Source organism: Chiloscyllium plagiosum, unplaced genomic scaffold (assembly GCF_037043375.1).
Source record: "Chiloscyllium plagiosum isolate Xiang-an unplaced genomic scaffold, Cpla_swu_hap1 HiC_scaffold_8, whole genome shotgun sequence".
Taxonomy (NCBI): domain Eukaryota; kingdom Metazoa; phylum Chordata; class Chondrichthyes; order Orectolobiformes; family Hemiscylliidae; genus Chiloscyllium; species Chiloscyllium plagiosum.
Window position 1 is genome coordinate 3822930 of NW_028270146.1, and position 21877 is coordinate 3844806.

The 21877-nt window shown below is 57.8% G+C and overlaps 1 pseudogene across 1 annotated transcript in view; it reads left to right on the top strand.

Annotated features, from left to right (window-relative positions):
• LOC122545238 (G patch domain-containing protein 2-like) overlaps window positions 1-21877 on the top strand; it is a 62437-nt pseudogene that overhangs the window by 32718 nt on the left and 7842 nt on the right. Inside the window, exon 5 of the transcript XR_015757806.1 lies at window positions 3120-3190. The product of XR_015757806.1 is annotated as a G patch domain-containing protein 2-like (transcript). The remainder of the gene's footprint in view (window positions 1-3119; window positions 3191-21877) is intronic.

Below are 21877 nucleotides of genomic sequence, written 5' to 3' on the forward strand. Positions count from 1 at the left end.
GACGGGGGGAGGGGGGTGAAGGAGGAGCGAGTACAGACGGGGGGGAGGGGGGTGAAGGAGGAGTCGGTGCAGACGGGGGGGGGGGGGGTGAAGGAGGAGCGAGTACAGACGGGGGGAGGGGGGTGAAGGAGGAGTCAGTGCAGACGGGGGGAGGGGGGGTGAAGGAGGAGCGAGTACAGACGGGGGGAGGGGGGTGAAGGAGGAGTCAGTGCAGACGAGGGGGAGGGGGGTGAAGGAGGAGTCAGTGCAGACGGGGGGAGGGGGGTGAAGGAGGAGTCAGTGCAGACGGGGGGAGGGGGGATGAAGGAGGAGTCAGTGCAGACGGGGGGAGGGGGGATGAAGGAGGAGTCAGTGCAGACGGGGGGGAGGGGGTGAAGGAGGAGTCGGTGCAGACGGGGGGAGGGGGGTGAAGGAGGAGTCAGTGCAGACGGGGGGAGGGGGGTGAAGGAGGAGTCAGTGCAGACGGGGGGGAGGGGGGTGAAGGAGGAGTCAGTGCAGACGGGGGAGGGGGGTGAAGGAGGAGTCGGTGCAGACGGGGGGAGGGGGGTGAAGGAGGAGTCAGTGCAGACGGGGGGGAGGGGGGTGAAGGAGGAGTCAGTGCAGACGGGGGGGAGGGGGGTGAAGGAGGAGCGAGTACAGACGGGGGGGAGGGGGGTGAAGGAGGAGTCAGTGCAGACGGGGGGGAGGGGGGTGAAGGAGGAGTCAGTGCAGACGGGGGGGAGGGGGGTGAAGGAGGAGTCAGTACAGACGGGGGGAGGGGGGTGAAGGAGGAGTCGGTGCAGACGGGGGGAGGGGGGTGAAGGAGGAGTCAGTGCAGACGGGGGGGAGGGGGGTGAAGGAGGAGCGAGTACAGACGGGGGGGAGGGGGGTGAAGGAGGAGCGAGTACAGACGGGGGGGAGGGGGGTGAAGGAGGAGTCAGTGCAGACGGGGGGGAGGGGGGTGAAGGAGGAGCGAGTACAGACGGGGGGGAGGGGGGTGAAGGGGGAGTCAGTGCAGACGGGGGGGAGGGGGGTGAAGGAGGAGTCAGTGCAGACGGGGGGGAGGGGGGTGAAGGAGGAGTCTGTGCAGACGGGGGGAGGGGGGTGAAGGAGGAGTCAGTGCAGACGGGGGGGAGGAGGGTGAAGGAGGAGTCAGTGCAGACGGGGGGGGAGGGGGGTGAAGGAGGAGTCAGTGCAGACGGGGGGGAGGGGGGTGAAGGAGGAGTCAGTGCAGACGGGGGGGAGGGGGGTGAAGGAGGAGTCTGTGCAGACGGGGGGAGGGGGGTGAAGGAGGAGTCAGTGCAGACGGGGGGGAGGGGGGTGAAGGAGGAGTCAGTGCAGACGGGGGGAGGGGGGTGAAGGAGGAGTCGGTGCAGACGGGGGGGAGGGGGGTGAAGGAGGAGCGAGTACAGACGGGGGGTGGGGGGTGAAGGAGGAGTCAGTGCAGACGGGGGGAGGGGGGTGAAGGAGGAGTCAGTGCAGACGGGGGGAGGGGGGTGAAGGAGGAGCGAGTACAGACGGGGGGGAGGGGGGTGAAGGAGGAGTCAGTGCAGACGGGGGGAGGGGGGTGAAGGAGGAGCGAGTACAGACGGGGGGGAGGGGGGTGAAGGAGGAGTCAGTGCAGACGGGGGGAGGGGGGTGAAGGAGGAGTCGGTGCAGACGGGGGGAGGGGGGGTGAAGGAGGAGTCAGTGCAGACGGGGGGAGGGGGGTGAAGGAGGAGTCAGTGCAGACGGGGGGAGGGGGGTGAAGGAGGAGTCAGTGCAGACGGGGGGAGGGGGGTGAAGGAGGAGCGAGTACAGACGGGGGGGAGGGGGGTGAAGGAGGAGTCAGTGCAGACGGCGGGGAGGGGGGTGAAGGAGGAGTCAGTGCAGACGGGGGGGAGGGGGGGGTGAAGGAGGAGTCAGTGCAGACGGGGGGAGGGGGGTGAAGGAGGAGTCAGTGCAGACGGGGGGAGGGGGGTGAAGGAGGAGCGAGTACAGACGGGGGGAGGGGGGTGAAGGAGGAGCGAGTACAGACGGGGGGAGGGGGGTGAAGGAGGAGTCAGTGCAGACGGGGGGGAGGGGGGTGAAGGAGGAGTCAGTGCAGACGGGGGGAGGGGGGGTGAAGGAGGAGTCAGTGCAGACGGGGGGAGGGGGGTGAAGGAGGAGTCAGTGCAGACGGGGGGGAGGGGGGTGAAGGAGGAGTCAGTGCAGACGGGGGGAGGGGGGGTGAAGGAGGAGTCAGTGCAGACGGGGGGAGGGGGGTGAAGGAGGAGTCAGTGCAGACGGGGGGAGGGGGGGTGAAGGAGGAGTCGGTGCAGACGGGGGGGAGGGGGGTGAAGGAGGAGTCAGTGCAGACGGGGGGGAGGGGGGTGAAGGAGGAGCGAGTACAGACGGGGGGCGGGGGGTGAAGGAGGAGTCGGTGCAGACGGGGGGAGGGGGGGTGAAGGAGGAGTCAGTGCAGACGGGGGGCGGGGGGTGAAGGAGGAGCGAGTACAGACGGGGGGGAGGGGGGTGAAGGAGGAGTCGGTGCAGACGGGGGGCGGGGGGTGAAGGAGGAGTCGGTGCAGACGGGGGGAGGGGGGTGAAGGAGGAGTCAGTGCAGACGGGGGGGAGGGGGGTGAAGGAGGAGTCAGTGCAGACCAAAGAGAGAGAGGGTGTCCGCGATAGTCTGTATTGAGGGGGAGAGGGGATTTGAGTTGGTTCCTCGAATCTCAATCGTTTCATGTTGTGCACTGACCCCTGGAGCAGCTCCTGATTGGCTTTCAGCCTGGAGCCATTGAGCAGCTGCTGACCAATAGGAATTGGGATAAGACATTGGAGATTGGCACGAATCAGATGGCTCTTTCTCCAAGTGGTAGCACAACCCCACAGCTTCCTTCGGATCAGAGATTTCTGTTGTGGAAAGAGGCCATTCAGCCCTTTGAGTCTGCACTGACCCTCCACCCAAACACAGCCGATCCCAGTAACTCCACATTTAACCATGGCCATTTGGACTGTGGGAGGAAACCAGAGCACCCAGAGGAAACCCACGCAGACACGGGGAGTCACCTGAGGCTGGAATTGAACCTGGGTCCCTGGCGCTGTGAGGCAGCAGTGCTAACCATTGAGCCACCGTGCTGCCCTGCTTCTGTGAAGTAATCTGTATCTATCTGTTTCAGCAGGAGGGACCTGTAGGTGTGATCCCAAATGAGCGAGTGAGTCACTTTGGACAAAACCCCTATCAGAAGGAGTAAGTGACAATATTGAATCAGTCAGGGTGCTTCGAACTTGATTAATGTTGGAAACAAAATACTGAGCCAGACCCTGGGCATTCAAGCTGCTGTGTTGATAAAGTCTGTCTCAACGCTGGCATTGTTATAGCCCAGCTCAGGTTCCCTCCAGCTCCGGAGGTTGGTGGGATTGGGAATCACGCTCTCGACAGACATAGTCTGGGTGAGCCGGACTGAGCTCAGAGCTGACACCTGAGGTTATCACCTCGTGCATTTTCCCTCTCGAGCTAGGGGGGCTTGCCCATTTCCTGGATCAACCTGTGGCTGACTGGACCTGCTTCTGCTGGGAAGGGGGACTGGACCCAGGTGGTGAATGTCAGTCTGCAAAGGTCCGTGTGTGTGTGTGTATGTCGGTCTGCACAGATCCGTGTGTGTGTCGGTCTGCACAGATCCGTGTGTGTGCCGGTCTGCACAGATCCGTGTGTGTGTGTCGGTCTGCACAGATCCGTGTGTGTGTGTCGGTCTGCACAGATCCGTGTGTGTGTGTCGGTCTGCACAGATCCGTGTGTGTGCGTGTCGGTCTGCACAGATCCGTGTGTGTGCGTGTCGGTCTGCACAGATTCGTGTGTGTGCGTGTCGGTCTGCACAGATCCGTGTGTGTGTGTCGGTCTGCACAGATTCGTGTGTGTGTGTGTCAGTCGGCACAGATCCGTGTGTGTGTGTCGGTCTGCACAGATCCGTGTGTGTGTGTCGGTCTGCACAGATCCGCGTGTGTGTGTGTCAGTCTGCACAGATCCGTGTGTGTGAGTCGGTCTGCACAGATCCGTGTGTGTGTGTCGGTCTGCACAGATCCGCGTGTGTGTGTGTCAGTCTGCACAGATCCGTGTGTGTGAGTCGGTCTGCACAGATCCGTGTGTGTGTGTCGGTCTGCACAGATCCGTGTGTGTGTGTCGGTCTGCACAGATCCGTGTGTGTGTGTCGGTCTGCACAGATCCGTGTGTGTGTGTCGGTCTGCACAGATCCGTGTGTGTGAGTCGGTCTGCACAGATCCGTGTGTGTGAGTCGGTCTGCACAGATCCGTGTGTGTGCGTGTCTGTCTGCACATCCGTGTGTGTGCGTGTCAGTCTGCACAGGTCCGTGTGTGTGTGTGTGTCAGTCTGCACAGATCCGTGTGTGTCAGTCTGCACAGATCCGTGTGTGTGTGTCGGTCTGCACAAGTCCGTGTGTGTGTGTGTGTGTCGGTCTGCACAAGTCTGTGTGTGTGTCAGTCTGCACAAGTCTGTGTGTGTGTGTGTGTCAGTCTGCACAAGTCTGTGTGTGTGTGTGTGTCAGTCTGCACAGGTCCGTGTGTGTGTGTGTGTCGGTCTGCACAGGTCCGTGTGTGTGTGTCAGTCTGCACAGATCCGTGTGTGTGTGTCAGTCTGCACAGGTCCGTGTGTGTGTGTGTGTGTGTGTGTCGGTCTGCACAAGTCCGTGTGTGTGTGTGTCGGTCTGCACAAGTCTGTGTGTGTGTGTGTGTCAGTCTGCACAAGTCTGTGTGTGTGTGTGTGTCAGTCTGCACAGGTCCGTGTGTGTGTGTGTCGGTCTGCACAGGTCCGTGTGTGTGTGTGTCAGTCTGCACAGGTCCGTGTGTGTGTCGGTCTTCACCGGTCCGTGTGTGTGTGTGTCAGTCTGCACAGGTCTGTATGTGTGTCAGTCTGCACAGATCCGTGTGTGTGTGTGTCAGTCTGCACAGGTCTGTATGTGTGTCAGTCTGCACAGATCCGTGTGTGTGTGTCGGTCTGCACAGATCCGTGTGTGTGTGTCGGTCTGCACAGATCCGTGTGTGTGTGTGTCGGTCTGCACAGATCCGTGTGTGTGTGTCGGTCTGCACAGATCTGTGTGTGTGTGTCGGTCTGCACAGATCCGTGTGTGTGTGTCGGTCTGCACAGATCCGTGTGTGTGTGTCGGTCTGCACAGATCCGTGTGTGTGTGTCGGTCTGCACAGATCCGTGTGTGTGTGTCGGTCTGCACAGAATCGTGTGTGTGTGTCGGTCTGCACAGATCCGTGTGTGTGTGTGTCAGTCTGCACAGATCCGTGTGTGTGCGTGTCAGTCTGCACAGATCCGTGTGTGTGCGTGTCAGTCTGCACAGGTCCGTGTGTGTGTGTGTGGAGTCTGCACAGATCCGTGTGTGTCAGTCTGCACAGATCCGTGTGTGTCAGTCTGCACAGATCCGTGTGTGTGTGTCAGTCTGCACAGATCCGTGTGTGTCAGTCTGCACAGATCCGTGTGTGTGTGTCAGTCTGCACAGATCCGTGTGTGTGTGTCAGTCTGCACAGATCCGTGTGTGTGTGTCAGTCTGCACAGGTCTGTGTGTGTGTCAGTCTGCACAGGTCTGTGTGTGTGTCAGTCTGCACAGGTCTGTGTGTGTGTCAGTCTGCACAAGTCTGTGTGTGTGTCAGTCTGCACAAGTCTGTGTGTGTGTGTCAGTCTGCACAAGTCTGTGTGTGTGTGTCAGTCTGCACAAGTCTGTGTGTGTGTGTGTGTCAGTCTGCACAGGTCCGTGTGTGTGTGTGTGTCGGTCTGCACAGGTCCGTGTGTGTGTGTGTGTCAGTCTTCACAGGTCCGTGTGTGTGTCGGTCTTCACCGGTCCGTGTGTGTGTGTGTCAGTCTGCACAGGTCTGTATGTGTGTCAGTCTGCACAGGTCTGTATGTGTGTCAGTCTGCACAGGTCTGTGTGTGTGTCAGTCTGCACAGGTCTGTGTGTGTGTCAGTCTGCACAGGTCCGTGTGTGTGTGCGTGTCAGTCTGCACAGGTCCGTGTGTGTGTGTATGTGTGTCAGTCTGCACAGATCTGTGTGTGTGTCGGTCTTCACCGGTCCGTGTGTGTGTGTGTGTCAGTCTGCACAGGTCTGTATGTGTGTCAGTCTGCGTAGGTCCGTGTGTGTGTGTGTGTCGGTCTGCACAGGTCCGTGTGTGTGTGTGTCAGTCTGCACAGGTCCGTGTGTGTGTCGGTCTTCACCGGTCCGTGTGTGTGTGTGTCAGTCTGCACAGGTCTGTATGTGTGTCAGTCTGCACAGATCCGTGTGTGTGTGTGTCAGTCTGCACAGGTCTGTATGTGTGTCAGTCTGCACAGGTCCGTGTGTGTGTGTGTCAGTCTGCACAGGTCCGTGTGTGTGTCGGTCTTCACCGGTCCGTGTGTGTGTGTGTCAGTCTGCACAGGTCTGTATGTGTGTCAGTCTGCACAGATCCGTGTGTGTGTGTCAGTCTGCACAGATCCGTGTGTGTGTGTCGGTCTGCACAGATCCGCGTGTGTGCGTGTCGGTCTGCACAGATCCGTGTGTGTGTGTCGGTCTGCACAGATTCGTGTGTGTGTGTCGGTCTGCACAGGTCCGTGTGTGTGTGTGTCGGTCTGCACAGATCCGTGTGTGTGTGTCGGTCTGCACAGATCCGTGTGTGTGTGTCGGTCTGCACAGATCCGTGTGTGTGTGTCGGTCTGCACAGATCCGTGTGTGTGTGTCGGTCTGCACAGATCCGTGTGTGTGTGTGTCGGTCTGCACAGATCCGTGTGTGTATGTCGGTCTGCACAGATCCGTGTGTGTGTGTCGGTCTGCACAGATCCGTGTGTGTGTGTCAGTCTGCACAGATCCGTGTGTGTGTGTCGGTCTGCACAGATCCGTGTGTGTGTGTCGGTCTGCACAGATCCGTGTGTGTGTGTCGGTCTGCACAGATCCGTGTGTGTGTGTCGGTCTGCACAGATCCGTGTGTGTGTGTCGGTCTGCACAGATCCGTGTGTGTGTGTCGGTCTGCACAGATCCGTGTGTGTGTGTCGGTCTGCACAGATCCGTGTGTGTGTGTCGGTCTGCACAGATCCGTGTGTGTGTGTCGGTCTGCACAGATCCGTGTGTGTGTCGGTCTGCACAGATCCGTGTGTGTGTGTCGGTCTGCACAGATCCGTGTATGTGTGTCAGTCTGCACAGATCCGTGTGTGTGCGTGTCAGTCTGCACAGGTCCGTGTGTGTGTGTCGGTCTGCACAAGTCCTTGTGTGTGTGTGTGTGTCAGTCTGCACAAGTCTGTGTGTGTCAGTCTGCACAAGTCTGTGTGTGTGTGTGTGTCAGTCTGCACAAGTCTGTGTGTGTGTGTGTCAGTCTGCACAGGTCCGTGTGTGTGTGTGTGTCGGTCTGCACAGGTCCGTGTGTGTGTGTCAGTCTGCACAGGTCCGTGTGTGTGTGTCAGTCTGCACAGATCCGTGTGTGTGTGTCAGTCTGCACAGATCCGTGTGTGTGTGTGTCAGTCTGCACAGGTCCGTGTGTGTGTGTGTTGGTCTGCACAAGTCTGTGTGTGTGTCAGTCTGCACAAGTCTGTGTGTGTGTGTGTGTCAGTCTGCACAGGTCCGTGTGTGTGTGTGTGTCGGTCTGCACAGGTCCGTGTGTGTGTGTGTCAGTCTGCACAGGTCCGTGTGTGTGTCGGTCTTCACCGGTCCGTGTGTGTGTGTGTCAGTCTGCACAGGTCTGTATGTGTGTCAGTCTGCACAGATCCGTGTGTGTGTGTGTCAGTCTGCACAGGTCTGTATGTGTCAGTCTGCACAGATCCGTGTGTGTGTGTGTCAGTCTGCACAGATCCGTGTGTGTGCGTGTCGGTCTGCACAGATCCGTGTGTGTGTGTCGGTCTGCACAGATCCGTGTGTGTGTCGGTCTGCACAGGTCTGTATGTGTGTCAGTCTGCACAGGTCTGTATGTGTGTCAGTCTGCACAGGTCTGTATGTGTGTCAGTCTGCACAGGTCTGTATGTGTGTCAGTCTGCACAGGTCCGTGTGTGTGTCAGTCTGCACAGGTCCGTGTGTGTGTGTGTCAGTCTGCACAGATCCATGTGTGTGTGTCAGTCTGCACAGGTCTGTATGTGTGTCAGTCTGCACAGATCCGTGTGTGTGTGTGTCGGTCTGCACAGATCCGTGTGTGTGTGTCGGTCTGCACAGATCCGTGTGTGTGTGTCGGTCTGCACAGATCCGTGTGTGTGTGTGTCGGTCTGCACAGATCCGTGTGTGTGTGTCGATCTGCACAGATCCGTGTGTGTGTGTCGGTCTGCACAGATCCGTGTGTGTGTGTGTCAGTCTGCACAGATCCGTGTGTGTGCGTGTCAGTCTGCACAGGTCCGTGTGTGTGTGTGTGCAGTCTGCACAGATCCGTGTGTGTCAGTCTGCACAGATCCGTGTGTGTCAGTCTGCACAGATCCGTGTGTGTGTGTCAGTCTGCACAGATCCGTGTGTGTGTGTCAGTCTGCACAGATCCGTGTGTGTGTGTCAGTCTGCACAGATCCGTGTGTGTGTGTCAGTCTGCACAGGTCCGTGTGTGTGTGTCGGTCTGCACAGGTCCCTGTGTGTGTGTGTGTGTGTCGGTCTGCACAAGTCTGTGTGTGTGTCAGTCTGCACAAGTCTGTGTGTGTGTGTGTGTCAGTCTGCACAAGTCTGTGTGTGTGTGTGTGTCAGTCTGCACAAGTCTGTGTGTGTGTGTGTCAGTCTGCACAGGTCCGTGTGTGTGTGTGTGTGTCAGTCTGCACAAGTCTGTGTGTGTGTGTGTGTCAGTCTGCACAGGTCCATGTGTGTGTGTGTGTCGGTCTGCACAGGTCCGTGTGTGTGTGTGTCAGTCTGCACAGGTCCGTGTGTGTGTCGGTCTTCACCGGTCCGTGTGTGTGTGTGTCCGTCTGCACAGGTCTGTATGTGTGTCAGTCTGCACAGGTCTGTACGTGTGTCAGTCTGCACAGGTCTGTACGTGTGTCAGTCTGCACAGGTCTGTACGTGTGTCAGTCTGCACAGATCTGTACGTGTGTCAGTCTGCACAGGTCTGTACGTGTGTCAGTCTGCACAGGTCTGTACGTGTGTCAGTCTGCACAGGTCTGTATGTGTGTCAGTCTGCACAGGTCTGTATGTGTGTCAGTCTGCACAGGTCTGTATGTGTGTCAGTCTGCACAGGTCCGTGTGTGTGTCAGTCTGCACAGGTCCGTGTGTGTGTCAGTCTGCACAGGTCCGTGTGTGTGTCAGTCTGCACAGGTCCGTGTGTGTGTCAGTCTGCACAGGTCCGTGTGTGTGTGCGTGTCAGTCTGCACAGGTCCGTGTGTGTGTGTATGTGTGTCAGTCTGCACAGATCTGTGTGTGTGTCGGTCTTCACCGGTCCGTGTGTGTGTCAGTCTGCACAGGTCTGTATGTGTGTCAGTCTGCGTAGGTCCGTGTGTGTGTGTGTGTGTGTGTGTGTGTGTCGGTCTGCACAGGTCCGTGTGTGTGTGTGTGTGTGTGTGTGTCGGTCTGCACAGGTCCGTGTGTGTGTGTGTCTGTCTGCACAGGTCCATGTGTGTGTGTCTGTCTGTCTGCACAGGTCCATGTGTGTGTGTGTAGGTCTGCACAGGTCCGTGTGTGTGTGTGTCTGTCTGCACAGGTCCGTGTGTGTGTGTGTTGGTCTGCACAGGTCCGTGTGTGTGTGTCGGTCTGCACAGGTCCGTGTATGTGTGTATCAGTCTGCAGAGGTCCGTGTGTGTGTGTCGGTCTGCACAGATCCGTGTGTGTGTGTGTGTGTCGGTCTGCACAGGTCCGTGTGTGTGTGTGTGTCGGTCTGCACAGGTCCGTGTGTGTGTGTGTGTGTGTCGGTCTGCACAGGTCCGTGTGTGTGTGTCGGTCTGCACAGGTCCGTGTGTGTGTGTGTCGGTCTGCACAGGTCCGTGTGTGTGTGTGTGTCGGTCTGCACAGGTCCGTGTGTGTGTGTGTGTCGGTCTGCACAGGTCCGTGTGTGTGTGTGTGTCGGTCTGCACAGGTCCGTGTGTGTGTGTGTCGGTCTGCACAGATCCGTGTGTGTGTGTGTCGGTCTGCACAGATCCGTGCGTGTGTGTCGGTCTGCACAGATCCGTGCGTGTGAGTCGGTCTGCACAGATCCGTGCGTGTGTGTCGGTCTGCACAGATCCGTGTGTGTGCGTGTCAGTCTGCACAGATCCGTGTGTGTGCGTGTCAGTCTGCACATCCGTGTGTGTGCGTGTCAGTCTGCACAGGTCCGTGTGTGTGTGTGTGTCAGTCTGCACAGATCCGTGTGTGTCAGTCTGCACAGATCCGTGTGTGTGTGTCAGTCTGCACAAGTCCGTGTGTGTGTGTGTGTGTGTCGGTCTGCACAACTCTGTGTGTGTGTGTCAGTCTGCACAGGTCCGTGTGTGTGTGTGTGTGTCGGTCTGCACAGGTCCGTGTGTGTGTGTGTCAGTCTGCACAGGTCCGTGTGTGTGTCGGTCTTCACCGGTCCGTGTGTGTGTGTGTCAGTCTGCACAGGTCTGTATGTGTGTCAGTCTGCACAGATCCGTGTGTGTGTGTGTCAGTCTGCACAGGTCTGTATGTGTGTCAGTCTGCACAGATCCGTGTGTGTGTGTCGGTCTGCACAGATCCGTGTGTGTGCGTGTCAGTCTGCACAGATCCGTGTGTGTGTGTGTCGGTCTGCACAGATCCGTGTGTGTGTGTCGGTCTGCACAGATCCGTGTGTGTGTGTGTCGGTCTGCACAGATCCGTGTGTGTGCGTGTCAGTCTGCACAGGTCCGTGTGTGTGTGTGTGCAGTCTGCACAGATCCGTGTGTGTCAGTCTGCACAGAACCGTGTGTGTGTGTGTGTGTGTGTGTGTCTGTCTGTCTGCACAGGTCCATGTGTGTGTGTCTGTCTGTCTGCACAGGTCCATGTGTGTGTGTCTGTCTATCTGCACAGGTCCGTGTGTGTGTGTGTCAGTCTGCACAGGTCTGTGTGTGTGTGTGTGTGTCTGTCTGTCTGCACAGGTCCATGTGTGTGTGTGTAGGTCTGCACAGGTCCGTGTGTGTGTGTGTGTCTGTCTGCACAGGTCCGTGTGTGTGTGTGTTGGTCTGCACAGGTCCGTGTGTGTGTGTGTTGGTCTGCACAGGTCCGTGTGTGTGTGTGTTGGTCTGCACAGGTCCGTGTGTATGTGTCGGTCTGCACAGGTCCGTGTGTGTCGGTCTGCACAGGTCCGTGTGTGTGTGTGTCGGTCTGCACAGGTCCGTGTGTGTGTGTGTGTGTGTGTCGGTCTGCACAGGTCCGTGTGTGTGTGTGTGTCGGTCTGCACAGGTCCGTGTGTGTGTGTGTGTCAGTCTGCACAGGTCCGTGTGTGTGTGTGTGTCAGTCTGCACAGGTCTGTGTGTGTGTGTGTGTCTGTCTGTCTGCACAGGTCCATGTGTGTGTGTGTAGGTCTGCACAGGTCCGTGTGTGTGTGTGTGTCTGTCTGCACAGGTCCGTGTGTGTGTGTGTTGGTCTGCACAGGTCCGTGTGTGTGTGTGTTGGTCTGCACAGGTCCGTGTGTGTGTGTCGGTCTGCACAGGTCCGTGTGTGTGTGTGTGTCGGTCTGCACAGGTCCGTGTGTGTGTGTGTCGGTCTGCACAGGTCCGTGTGTGTGTGTGTGTGTCGGTCTGCACAGGTCCGTGTGTGTGTCGGTCTGCACAGGTCCGTGTGTGTGTGTGTCGGTCTGCACAGGTCCGTGTGTGTGTGTGTGTCGGTCTGCACAGGTCCGTGTGTGTGTGTGTGTCGGTCTGCACAGGTCCGTGTGTGTGTGTGTGTCAGTCTGCACAGGTCCGTGTGTGTCAGTCTGCACAGGTCCGTGTGTGTGTGTGTGTCGGTCTGCACAGGTCCGTGTGTGTGTGTGTGTCGGTCTGCACAGGTCCGTGTGTGTGTGTGTGTCGGTCTGCACAGGTCCGTGTGTGTGTGTGTCGGTCTGCACAGGTCCGTGTGTGTGTGTGTCAGTCTGCACAGGTCCGTGTGTGTGTGTGTCGGTGTGCACAGGTCCGTGTCCGTGTGTGTGTGTGTGTCTGTCTGCACAGGTCCGTGTGTGTGTGTGTCGGTCTGCACAGGTCCGTGTGTGTGTGTCGGTCTGCACAGGTCCGTGTGTGTGTGTGTGTGTGTCGGTCTGCACAGGTCCGTGTGTGTGTGTGTGTGTCGGTCTGCACAGGTCCGTGTGTGTGTGTGTGTGTCGGTCTGCACAGGTCCGTGTGTGTGTGTGTGTCGGTCTGCACAGGTCCGTGTGTGTGTGTGTGTCGGTCTGCACAGATCCGTGTGTGTGTGTGTCGGTCTGCAGAGATCCGTGTGTGTGTGTCGGTCTGCACAGATCCGTGTGTGTGTGTCGGTCTGCACAGATCCGTGTGTGTGCGTGTCAGTCTGCACAGGTCCGTGTGTGTGTGTCGGTCTGCACAGATCCGTGTGTGTGCGTGTCAGTCTGCACATCCGTGTGTGTGCGTGTCAGTCTGCACAGGTCCGTGTGTGTGTGTGTGTCAGTCTGCACAGATCCGTGTGTGTGTCAGTCTGCACAGATCCGTGTGTGTGTCAGTCTGCACAGATCCGTGTGTGTGTGTCAGTCTGCACAGGTCCGTGTGTGTGTGTGTGTGTGTGTGTTGGTCTGCACAAGTCCGTGTGTGTGTGTGTCGGTCTGCACATGTCTGTGTGTGTGTGTGTGTCAGTCTGCACAAGTCTGTGTGTGTGTGTGTCAGTCTGCACAGGTCCGTGTGTGTGTGTGTGTCGGTCTGCACAGGTCCGTGTGTGTGTCGGTCTTCACCGGTCCGTGTGTGTGTGTGTGTCAGTCTGCACAGGTCTGTATGTGTGTTAGTCTGCACAGATCCGTGTGTGTGTGTCGGTCTGCACAGATCCGTGTGTGTGTGTCGGTCTGCACAGATCCGTGTGTGTGTGTGTCGGTCTGCACAGATCCGTGTGTGTGTGTGTCGGTCTGCACAGATCCATGTGTGTGTGTCGGTCTGCACAGATCCATGTGTGTGTGTCGGTCTGCACAGATCCGTGTGTGTGTGTCGGTCTGCACAGATCCGTGTGTGTGTGTCGGTCTGCACAGATCCGTGTGTGTGTGTCGGTCTGCACAGATCCGTGTGTGTGTGTGTCAGTCTGCACTGATCCGTGTGTGTGCGTGTCAGTCTGCACAGGTCCGTGTGTGTGTGTGCAGTCTGCACAGATCCGTGTGTGTCAGTCTGCACAGATCCGTGTGTGTCAGTCTGCACAGATCCGTGTGTGTGTGTCAGTCTGCACAGATCCATGTGTGTGTGTCAGTCTGCACAGATCCGTGTATGTGTGTCAGTCTGCACAGATCCGTGTGTGTGTCAGTCTGCACAGGTCCGTGTGTGTGTGTCAGTCTGCACAGGTCCGTGTGTGTGTGTCAGTCTGCACAGGTCCGTGTGTGTGTGTGTGTGTGTTGGTCTGCACAAGTCTGTGTGTGTGTCAGTCTGCACAAGTCTGTGTGTGTGCGTGTGTGTGTGTGTGTCAGTCTGCACAAGTCTGTGTGTGTGTGTGTGTGTCAGTCTGCACAAGTCTGTGTGTGTGTGTGTGTGTGTGTCAGTCTGCACAGGTCCGTGTGTGTGTGTGTGTCAGTCTGCACAGGTCCGTGTGTGTGTGTGTCAGTCTGCACAGGTCCGTGTGTGTGTCAGTCTGCACAGGTCCGTGTGTGTGTCGGTCTTCACCGGTCCGTGTGTGTGTGTGTCAGTCTGCACAGGTCTGTATGTGTGTCAGTCTGCACAGGTCTGTATGTGTGTCAGTCTGCACAGGTCTGTATGTGTGTCAGTCTGCACAGGTCCGTATGTGTGTCAGTCTGCACAGGTCCGTGTGTGTGCCAGTCTGCACAGGTCCGTGTGTGTGTGCATGTCAGTCTGCACAGGTCCGTGTGTGTGTGCGTGTCAGTCTGCACAGGTCCGTGTGTGTGTGTGTGTCAGTCTGCACAGGTCTGTATGTGTGTCAGTCTGCACAGGTCTGTATGTGTGTCAGTCTGCACAGGTCCGTATGTGTGTCAGTCTGCACAGGTCCGTGTGTGTGCCAGTCTGCACAGGTCCGTGTGTGTGTGCATGTCAGTCTGCACAGGTCCGTGTGTGTGTGCGTGTCAGTCTGCACAGGTCCGTGTGTGTGTGTGTGTGTGTGTGTCAGTCTGCACAGGTCTGTATGTGTGTCAGTCTGCGTAGGTCCGTGTGTGTGTCGGTCTGCACAGGTCCGTGTGTGTGTGTCGGTCTGCACAGGTCCGTGTGTGTGTGTGTGTCTGTCTGTCTGCACAGGTCCATGTGTGTGTGTGTCTGTCTGCACAGGTCCGTGTGTGTGTGTGTCAGTCTGCACAGGTCTGTGTGTGTGTGTCTGTCTGTCTGTCTGCACAGGTCCATGTGTGTGTGTGTAGGTCTGCACAGGTCCGTGTGTGTAGGTCTGCACAGGTCCGTGTGTGTGTGTGTCTGTCTGCACAGGTCCGTGTGTGTGTGTGTTGGTCTGCACAGGTCCGTGTGTGTGTGTCGGTCTGCACAGGTCCGTGTATGTGTGTATCAGTCTGCAGAGGTCCGTGTGTGTGTGTGTGTGTGTGTGTGTCGGTCTGCACAGGTCCGTGTGTGTGTGTGTGTGTGTCGGTCTGCACAGGTCCGTGTGTGTGTGTGTCGGTCTGCACAGGTCCGTGTGTGTGTGTGTGTCGGTCTGCACAGGTCCGTGTGTGTGTGTGTGTCGGTCTGCACAGGTCCGTGTGTGTGTGTGTGTCGGTCTGCACAGGTCCGTGTGTGTGTGTGTGTCGGTCTGCACAGGTCCGTGTGTGTGTGTGTGTCGGTCTGCACAGGTCTGTGTGTGTGTGTGTGTCAGTCTGCACAGGTCCGTGTGTGTGTGTGTCGGTCTGCACAGGTCCGTGTGTGTGTGTCGGTCTGCACAGGTCCGTGTGTGTGTGTGTGTCGGTCTGCACAGGTCCGTGTGTGTGTGTGTGTCGGTCTGCACAGGTCCGTGTGTGTGTGTCGGTCTGCACAGGTCCGTGTGTGTGTGTCTGTCTGTCTGCACAGGTCCGTGTGTGTGTGTGTGTGTGTGTCTGTCTGCACATGTCCGTGTGTGTGTGTCTGTCTGCACAGGTCCGTGTGTGTGTGTGTGTGTCTGCACAGGTCCGTGTGTGTGTGTGTCTGTTGGTCTGCACAGGTCCGTTTGTGTGTATGTCGGTCTGCACAGGTCCGTGTGTGTGTGTGTCTGTCTGCACAGGTCCGTGTGTGTGTGTGCCTGTGTGCACAGGTCCGTGTGTGTGTGTGCCTGTCTGCACAGGTCCGTGTGTGTGTGTGTGTCTATCTGCACAGGTCCGTGTGTGTGTGTGTGTCTATCTGCACAGGTCCGTGTGTGTGTGTATCGGTCTGCACAGGTCCGTGTGTGTGTGTCTGTCTGCACAGGTCCGTGTGTGTGTCTGTCTGTCTGCACAGGTCCGTGTGTGTGTGTCTGTCTGCACAGGTCCGCGTGTGTGTGTGTGTGTGTGTCTGTCTGCACAGGTCCTTGTGTGTGTGTTGGTCTGCACAGGTCCGTGTGTGTGTGTCGGTCTGCACAGGTCCGTGTGTGTGTGTGTGTCGGTCTGCACAGGTCCGTGTGTGTGTGTGTCGGTCTGCACAGGTCCGTGTGTGTGTGTGTGTGTGTGTCGGTCTGCACAGGTCCGTGTGTGTGTCGGTCTGCACAGGTCCGTGTGTGTGTGTGTCGGTCTGCACAGGTCCGTGTGTGTGTGTGTGTCGGTCTGCACAGGTCCGTGTGTGTGTGTGTGTCGGTCTGCACAGGTCCGTGTGTGTGTGTGTGTCGGTCTGCACAGGTCCGTGTGTGTGTGTGTGTCAGTCTGCACAGGTCCGTGTGTGTCAGTCTGCACAGGTCCGTGTGTGTGTGTGTGTCGGTCTGCACAGGTCCGTGTGTGTGTGTGTGTCGGTCTGCACAGGTCCGTGTGTGTGTGTGTGTCGGTCTGCACAGGTCCGTGTGTGTGTGTGTCGGTCTGCACAGGTCCGTGTGTGTGTGTGTCAGTCTGCACAGGTCCGTGTGTGTGTGTGTCGGTGTGCACAGGTCCGTGTCCGTGTGTGTGTGTGTGTCTGTCTGCACAGGTCCGTGTGTGTGTGTGTCGGTCTGCACAGGTCCGTGTGTGTGTGTGTGTGTCGGTCTGCACAGGTCCGTGTGTGTGTGTGTGTGTGTCGGTCTGCACAGGTCCGTGTGTGTGTGTGTGTGTGTCGGTCTGCACAGGTCCGTGTGTGTGTGTGTGTGTCGGTCTGCACAGGTCCGTGTGTGTGTGTGTGTCGGTCTGCACAGGTCCGTGTGTGTGTGTGTGTCGGTCTGCACAGATCCGTGTGTGTGTGTGTCGGTCTGCAGAGATCCGTGTGTGTGTGTCGGTCTGCACAGATCCGTGTGTGTGTGTCGGTCTGCACAGATCCGTGTGTGTGCGTGTCAGTCTGCACAGGTCCGTGTGTGTGTGTCGGTCTGCACAGATCCGTGTGTGTGCGTGTCAGTCTGCACATCCGTGTGTGTGCGTGTCAGTCTGCACAGGTCCGTGTGTGTGTGTGTGTCAGTCTGCACAGATCCGTGTGTGTGTCAGTCTGCACAGATCCGTGTGTGTGTCAGTCTGCACAGATCCGTGTGTGTGTCAGTCTGCACAGATCCGTGTGTGTGTGTCAGTCTGCACAGGTCCGTGTGTGTGTGTGTGTGTGTGTGTGTTGGTCTGCACAAGTCCGTGTGTGTGTGTGTGTCGGTCTGCACATGTCTGTGTGTGTGTGTGTGTCAGTCTGCACAAGTCTGTGTGTGTGTGTGTCAGTCTGCACAGGTCCGTGTGTGTGTGTGTGTCGGTCTGCACAGGTCCGTGTGTGTGTCGGTCTTCACCGGTCCGTGTGTGTGTGTGTGTCAGTCTGCACAGGTCTGTATGTGTGTTAGTCTGCACAGATCCGTGTGTGTGTGCCGGTCTGCACAGATCCGTGTGTGTGTGTCGGTCTGCACAGATCCGTGTGTGTGTGTGTCGGTCTGCACAGATCCGTGTGTGTGTGTGTCGGTCTGCACAGATCCATGTGTGTGTGTCGGTCTGCACAGATCCATGTGTGTGTGTCGGTCTGCACAGATCCGTGTGTGTGTGTCGGTCTGCACAGATCCGTGTGTGTGTGTCGGTCTGCACAGATCCGTGTGTGTGTGTCGGTCTGCACAGATCCGTGTGTGTGTGTGTCAGTCTGCACTGATCCGTGTGTGTGCGTGTCAGTCTGCACAGGTCCGTGTGTGTGTGTGCAGTCTGCACAGATCCGTGTGTGTCAGTCTGCACAGATCCGTGTGTGTCAGTCTGCACAGATCCGTGTGTGTGTGTCAGTCTGCACAGATCCATGTGTGTGTGTCAGTCTGCACAGATCCGTGTATGTGTGTCAGTCTGCACAGATCCGTGTGTGTGTCAGTCTGCACAGGTCCGTGTGTGTGTGTCAGTCTGCACAGGTCCGTGTGTGTGTGTCAGTCTGCACAGGTCCGTGTGTGTGTGTGTGTGTGTGTGTGTGTTGGTCTGCACAAGTCTGTGTGTGTGTCAGTCTGCACAAGTCTGTGTGTGTGCGTGTGTGTGTGTGTGTCAGTCTGCACAAGTCTGTGTGTGTGTGTGTGTGTCAGTCTGCACAAGTCTGTGTGTGTGTGTGTGTGTGTCAGTCTGCACAGGTCCGTGTGTGTGTGTGTGTCAGTCTGCACAGGTCCGTGTGTGTGTGTGTCAGTCTGCACAGGTCCGTGTGTGTGTCAGTCTGCACAGGTCCGTGTGTGTGTCGGTCTTCACCGGTCCGTGTGTGTGTGTGTCAGTCTGCACAGGTCTGTATGTGTGTCAGTCTGCACAGGTCTGTATGTGTGTCAGTCTGCACAGGTCTGTATGTGTGTCAGTCTGCACAGGTCCGTATGTGTGTCAGTCTGCACAGGTCCGTGTGTGTGCCAGTCTGCACAGGTCCGTGTGTGTGTGCATGTCAGTCTGCACAGGTCCGTGTGTGTGTGCGTGTCAGTCTGCACAGGTCCGTGTGTGTGTGTGTGTGTGTGTGTGTCAGTCTGCACAGGTCTGTATGTGTGTCAGTCTGCACAGGTCTGTATGTGTGTCAGTCTGCACAGGTCCGTATGTGTGTCAGTCTGCACAGGTCCGTGTGTGTGCCAGTCTGCACAGGTCCGTGTGTGTGTGCATGTCAGTCTGCACAGGTCCGTGTGTGTGTGCGTGTCAGTCTGCACAGGTCCGTGTGTGTGTGTGTGTGTGTGTCAGTCTGCACAGGTCTGTATGTGTGTCAGTCTGCGTAGGTCCGTGTGTGTGTCGGTCTGCACAGGTCCGTGTGTGTGTGTCGGTCTGCACAGGTCCGTGTGTGTGTGTGTGTCTGTCTGTCTGCACAGGTCCATGTGTGTGTGTGTGTGTCTGTCTGCACAGGTCCGTGTGTGTGTGTGTCAGTCTGCACAGGTCTGTGTGTGTGTGTGTCTGTCTGTCTGTCTGCACAGGTCCATGTGTGTGTGTGTAGGTCTGCACAGGTCCGTGTGTGTAGGTCTGCACAGGTCCGTGTGTGTGTGTGTCTGTCTGCACAGGTCCGTGTGTGTGTGTGTTGGTCTGCACAGGTCCGTGTGTGTGTGTCGGTCTGCACAGGTCCGTGTATGTGTGTATCAGTCTGCAGAGGTCCGTGTGTGTGTGTGTGTGTGTGTGTGTCGGTCTGCACAGGTCCGTGTGTGTGTGTGTGTGTGTCGGTCTGCACAGGTCCGTGTGTGTGTGTGTCGGTCTGCACAGGTCCGTGTGTGTGTGTGTCGGTCTGCACAGGTCCGTGTGTGTGTGTGTGTCGGTCTGCACAGGTCCGTGTGTGTGTGTGTGTCGGTCTGCACAGGTCCGTGTGTGTGTGTGTGTCGGTCTGCACAGGTCTGTGTGTGTGTGTGTGTCAGTCTGCACAGGTCCGTGTGTGTGTGTGTCGGTCTGCACAGGTCCGTGTGTGTGTGTCGGTCTGCACAGGTCCGTGTGTGTGTGTGTGTCGGTCTGCACAGGTCCGTGTGTGTGTGTGTGTCGGTCTGCACAGGTCCGTGTGTGTGTGTCGGTCTGCACAGGTCCGTGTGTGTGTGTCTGTCTGTCTGCACAGGTCCGTGTGTGTGTGTCTGTCTGTCTGCACAGGTCCGTGTGTGTGTGTGTGTGTGTGTGTGTCTGTCTGCACATGTCCGTGTGTGTGTGTCTGTCTGCACAGGTCCGTGTGTGTGTGTGTGTGTCTGCACAGGTCCGTGTGTGTGTGTGTCTGTTGGTCTGCACAGGTCCGTTTGTGTGTATGTCGGTCTGCACAGGTCCGTGTGTGTGTGTGTCTGTCTGCACAGGTCCGTGTGTGTGTGTGCCTGTGTGCACAGGTCCGTGTGTGTGTGTGCCTGTCTGCACAGGTCCGTGTGTGTGTGTATCGGTCTGCACAGGTCCGTGTGTGTGTGTGTGTCTATCTGCACAGGTCCGTGTGTGTGTGTATCGGTCTGCACAGGTCCGTGTGTGTGTGTCTGTCTGCACAGGTCCGTGTGTGTGTCTGTCTGTCTGCACAGGTCCGTGTGTGTGTGTCTGCCTGTCTGCACAGGTCCGCGTGTGTGTGTGTGTGTGTGTCTGTCTGCACAGGTCCTTGTGTGTGTGTGTGTCTGCACAGGTCCGTGTGTGTGTGTGTGTCTGCACAGGTCCGTGTGTGTGTGTGTCTGTCTGCACTGGTCCGTGTGTGTGTGTGTCGGTCTGCACAGGTCCGTGTGTGTGTGTGTCTGTCTGCACTGGTCCGTGTGTGTGTGTGTCTGTCTGCACTGGTCCGTGTGTGTGTGTGTCGGTCTGCACTGGTCCGTGTGTGTGTGTGTCGGTCTGCACAGGTCCGTGTGTGTGTGTGTCTGTCTGCACTGGTCCGTGTGTGTGTGTGTCGGTCTGCACAGGTCCGTGTGTGTGTGTGTCGGTCTGCACAGGTCCGTGTGTGTGTGTGTCTGTCTGCACTGGTCCGTGTGTGTGTGTGTCTGTCTGCACTGGTCCGTGTGTGTGTGTGTCGGTCTGCACTGGTCCGTGTGTGTGTGTGTCGGTCTGCACTGGTCCGTGTGTGTGTGTGTCGGTCTGCACAGGTCCGTGTGTGTGTGTGTCGGTCTGCACAGGTCCGTGTGTGTGTGTGTCTGTCTGCACTGGTCCGTGTGTGTGTGTGTCTGTCTGCACTGGTCCGTGTGTGTGTGTGTCTGTCTGCACTGGTCCGTGTGTGTGTGTGTCGGTCTGCACTGGTCCGTGTGTGTGTGTGTCGGTCTGCACAGGTCCGTGTGTGTGTGTGTCTGTCTGCACTGGTCCGTGTGTGTGTGTCGGTCTGCACTGGTCCGTGTGTGTGTGTGTCGGTCTGCACAGGTCCGTGTGTGTGTGTGCCTGTCTGCACAGGTCCGTGTGTGTGTGTGCCTGTCTGCACAGGTCCGTGTGTGTGTGTGCCTGTCTGCACAGGTCCGTGTGTGTGTGTATTGGTCTGCACAGGTCCGTGTGTGTGTGTGTGTCTATCTGCACAGGTCCGTGTGTGTGTGTGTGTCTATCTGCACAGGTCCGTGTGTGTGTGTATCGGTCTGCACAGGTCCGTGTGTGTGTGTCTGTCTGCACAGGTCCGCGTGTGTGTGTCTGTCTGCACAGGTCCGTGTGTGTGTGTGTGTCGGTCTGCACAGGTCCGTGTGTGTGTGTGTCGGTTTGCACAGGTCCGTGTGTGTGTGTGTGTGTCGGTCTGCACAGGTCCGTGTGTGTGTGTCGGTCTGCACAGGTCCGTGCGTGTGTGTGTGTGTCGGTCTACACAGGTCCATGTGTGTGTGTGTCGGTCTGCACAGGTCCGTGTGTGTGTGTGTGTCGGTCTGCACTGGTCCGTGTGTGTGTGTGTCTGTCTGCACAGGTCCGTGTGTGTGTGTGTGTCGGTCTGCACTGGTCCGTGTGTGTGTGTGTCTGTCTGCACTGGTCCGTGTGTGTGTGTGTCGGTCTGCACTGGTCCGTGTGTGTGTGTGTCGGTCTGCACAGGTCCGTGTGTGTGTGTGTGGGTCTGCACAGGTCCGTGTGTGTGTGTGGGGGTCTGCACAGGTCCGTGTGTGTGTGTCTGTCTGTCTGCACAGGTCCGTGTGTGTGTGTGGGGGTCTGCACAGGTCCGTGTGTGTCTGTGTCGGTCTGCACAGGTCCGTGTGTGTCTGTGTCGGTCTGCACAGGTCCGTGTGTGTGTGTGGGGGTCTGCACAGGTCCGTGTGTGTGTGTCGGTCTGCACAGGTCCGTGTATGTGTGTATCAGTCTGCAGAGGTCCGTGTGTGTGTGTGTGTGTGTGTGTGTGTGTGTCGGTCTGCACAGGTCCGTGTGTGTGTGTGTGTCTGTCTGCACAGGTCCGTGTGTGTGTGTGGGGGTCTGCACAGGTCCGTGTGTGTGTGTCGGTCTGCACAGGTCCGTGTGTGTGTCGGTCTGCACAGGTCCGTGTGTGTGTCTGTCTGCACAGGTCCGTGTGTGTGTCTGTCTGCACAGGTCCGTGTGTGTGTCTGTCTGCACAGGTCCGTGTGTGTGTGTGGGGGTCTGCACAGGTCCGTGTGTGTGTGTCGGTCTGCACAGGTCCGTGTGTGTGTCGGTGTGCACAGGTCCGTGTGTGTGTGTGTGTGTCGGTGTGCACAGGTCCGTGTGTGTGTGTCGGTCTGCACAGGTCCGTGTGTGTGTCGGTGTGCACAGGTCCGTGTGTGTGTGTGTGTGTCGGTGTGCACAGGTCCGTGTGTGTGTGTGTGTGTCGGTGTGCACAGGTCCGTGTGTGTGTGTGTGTGTCGGTGTGCACAGGTTTGTGTGTGTGTGTGTCGGTGTGCACAGGTCCGTGTGTGTGTGTGTGTGTGTGTCGGTGTGCACAGGTCCGTGTGTGTGTGTCGGTGTGCACAGGTCCGTGTGTGTGTGTGTGTGTGTCGGTGTGCACAGGTCCGTGTGTGTGTGTCGGTGTGCACAGGTCCGTGTGTGTGTGTGTGTGTCGGTGTGCACA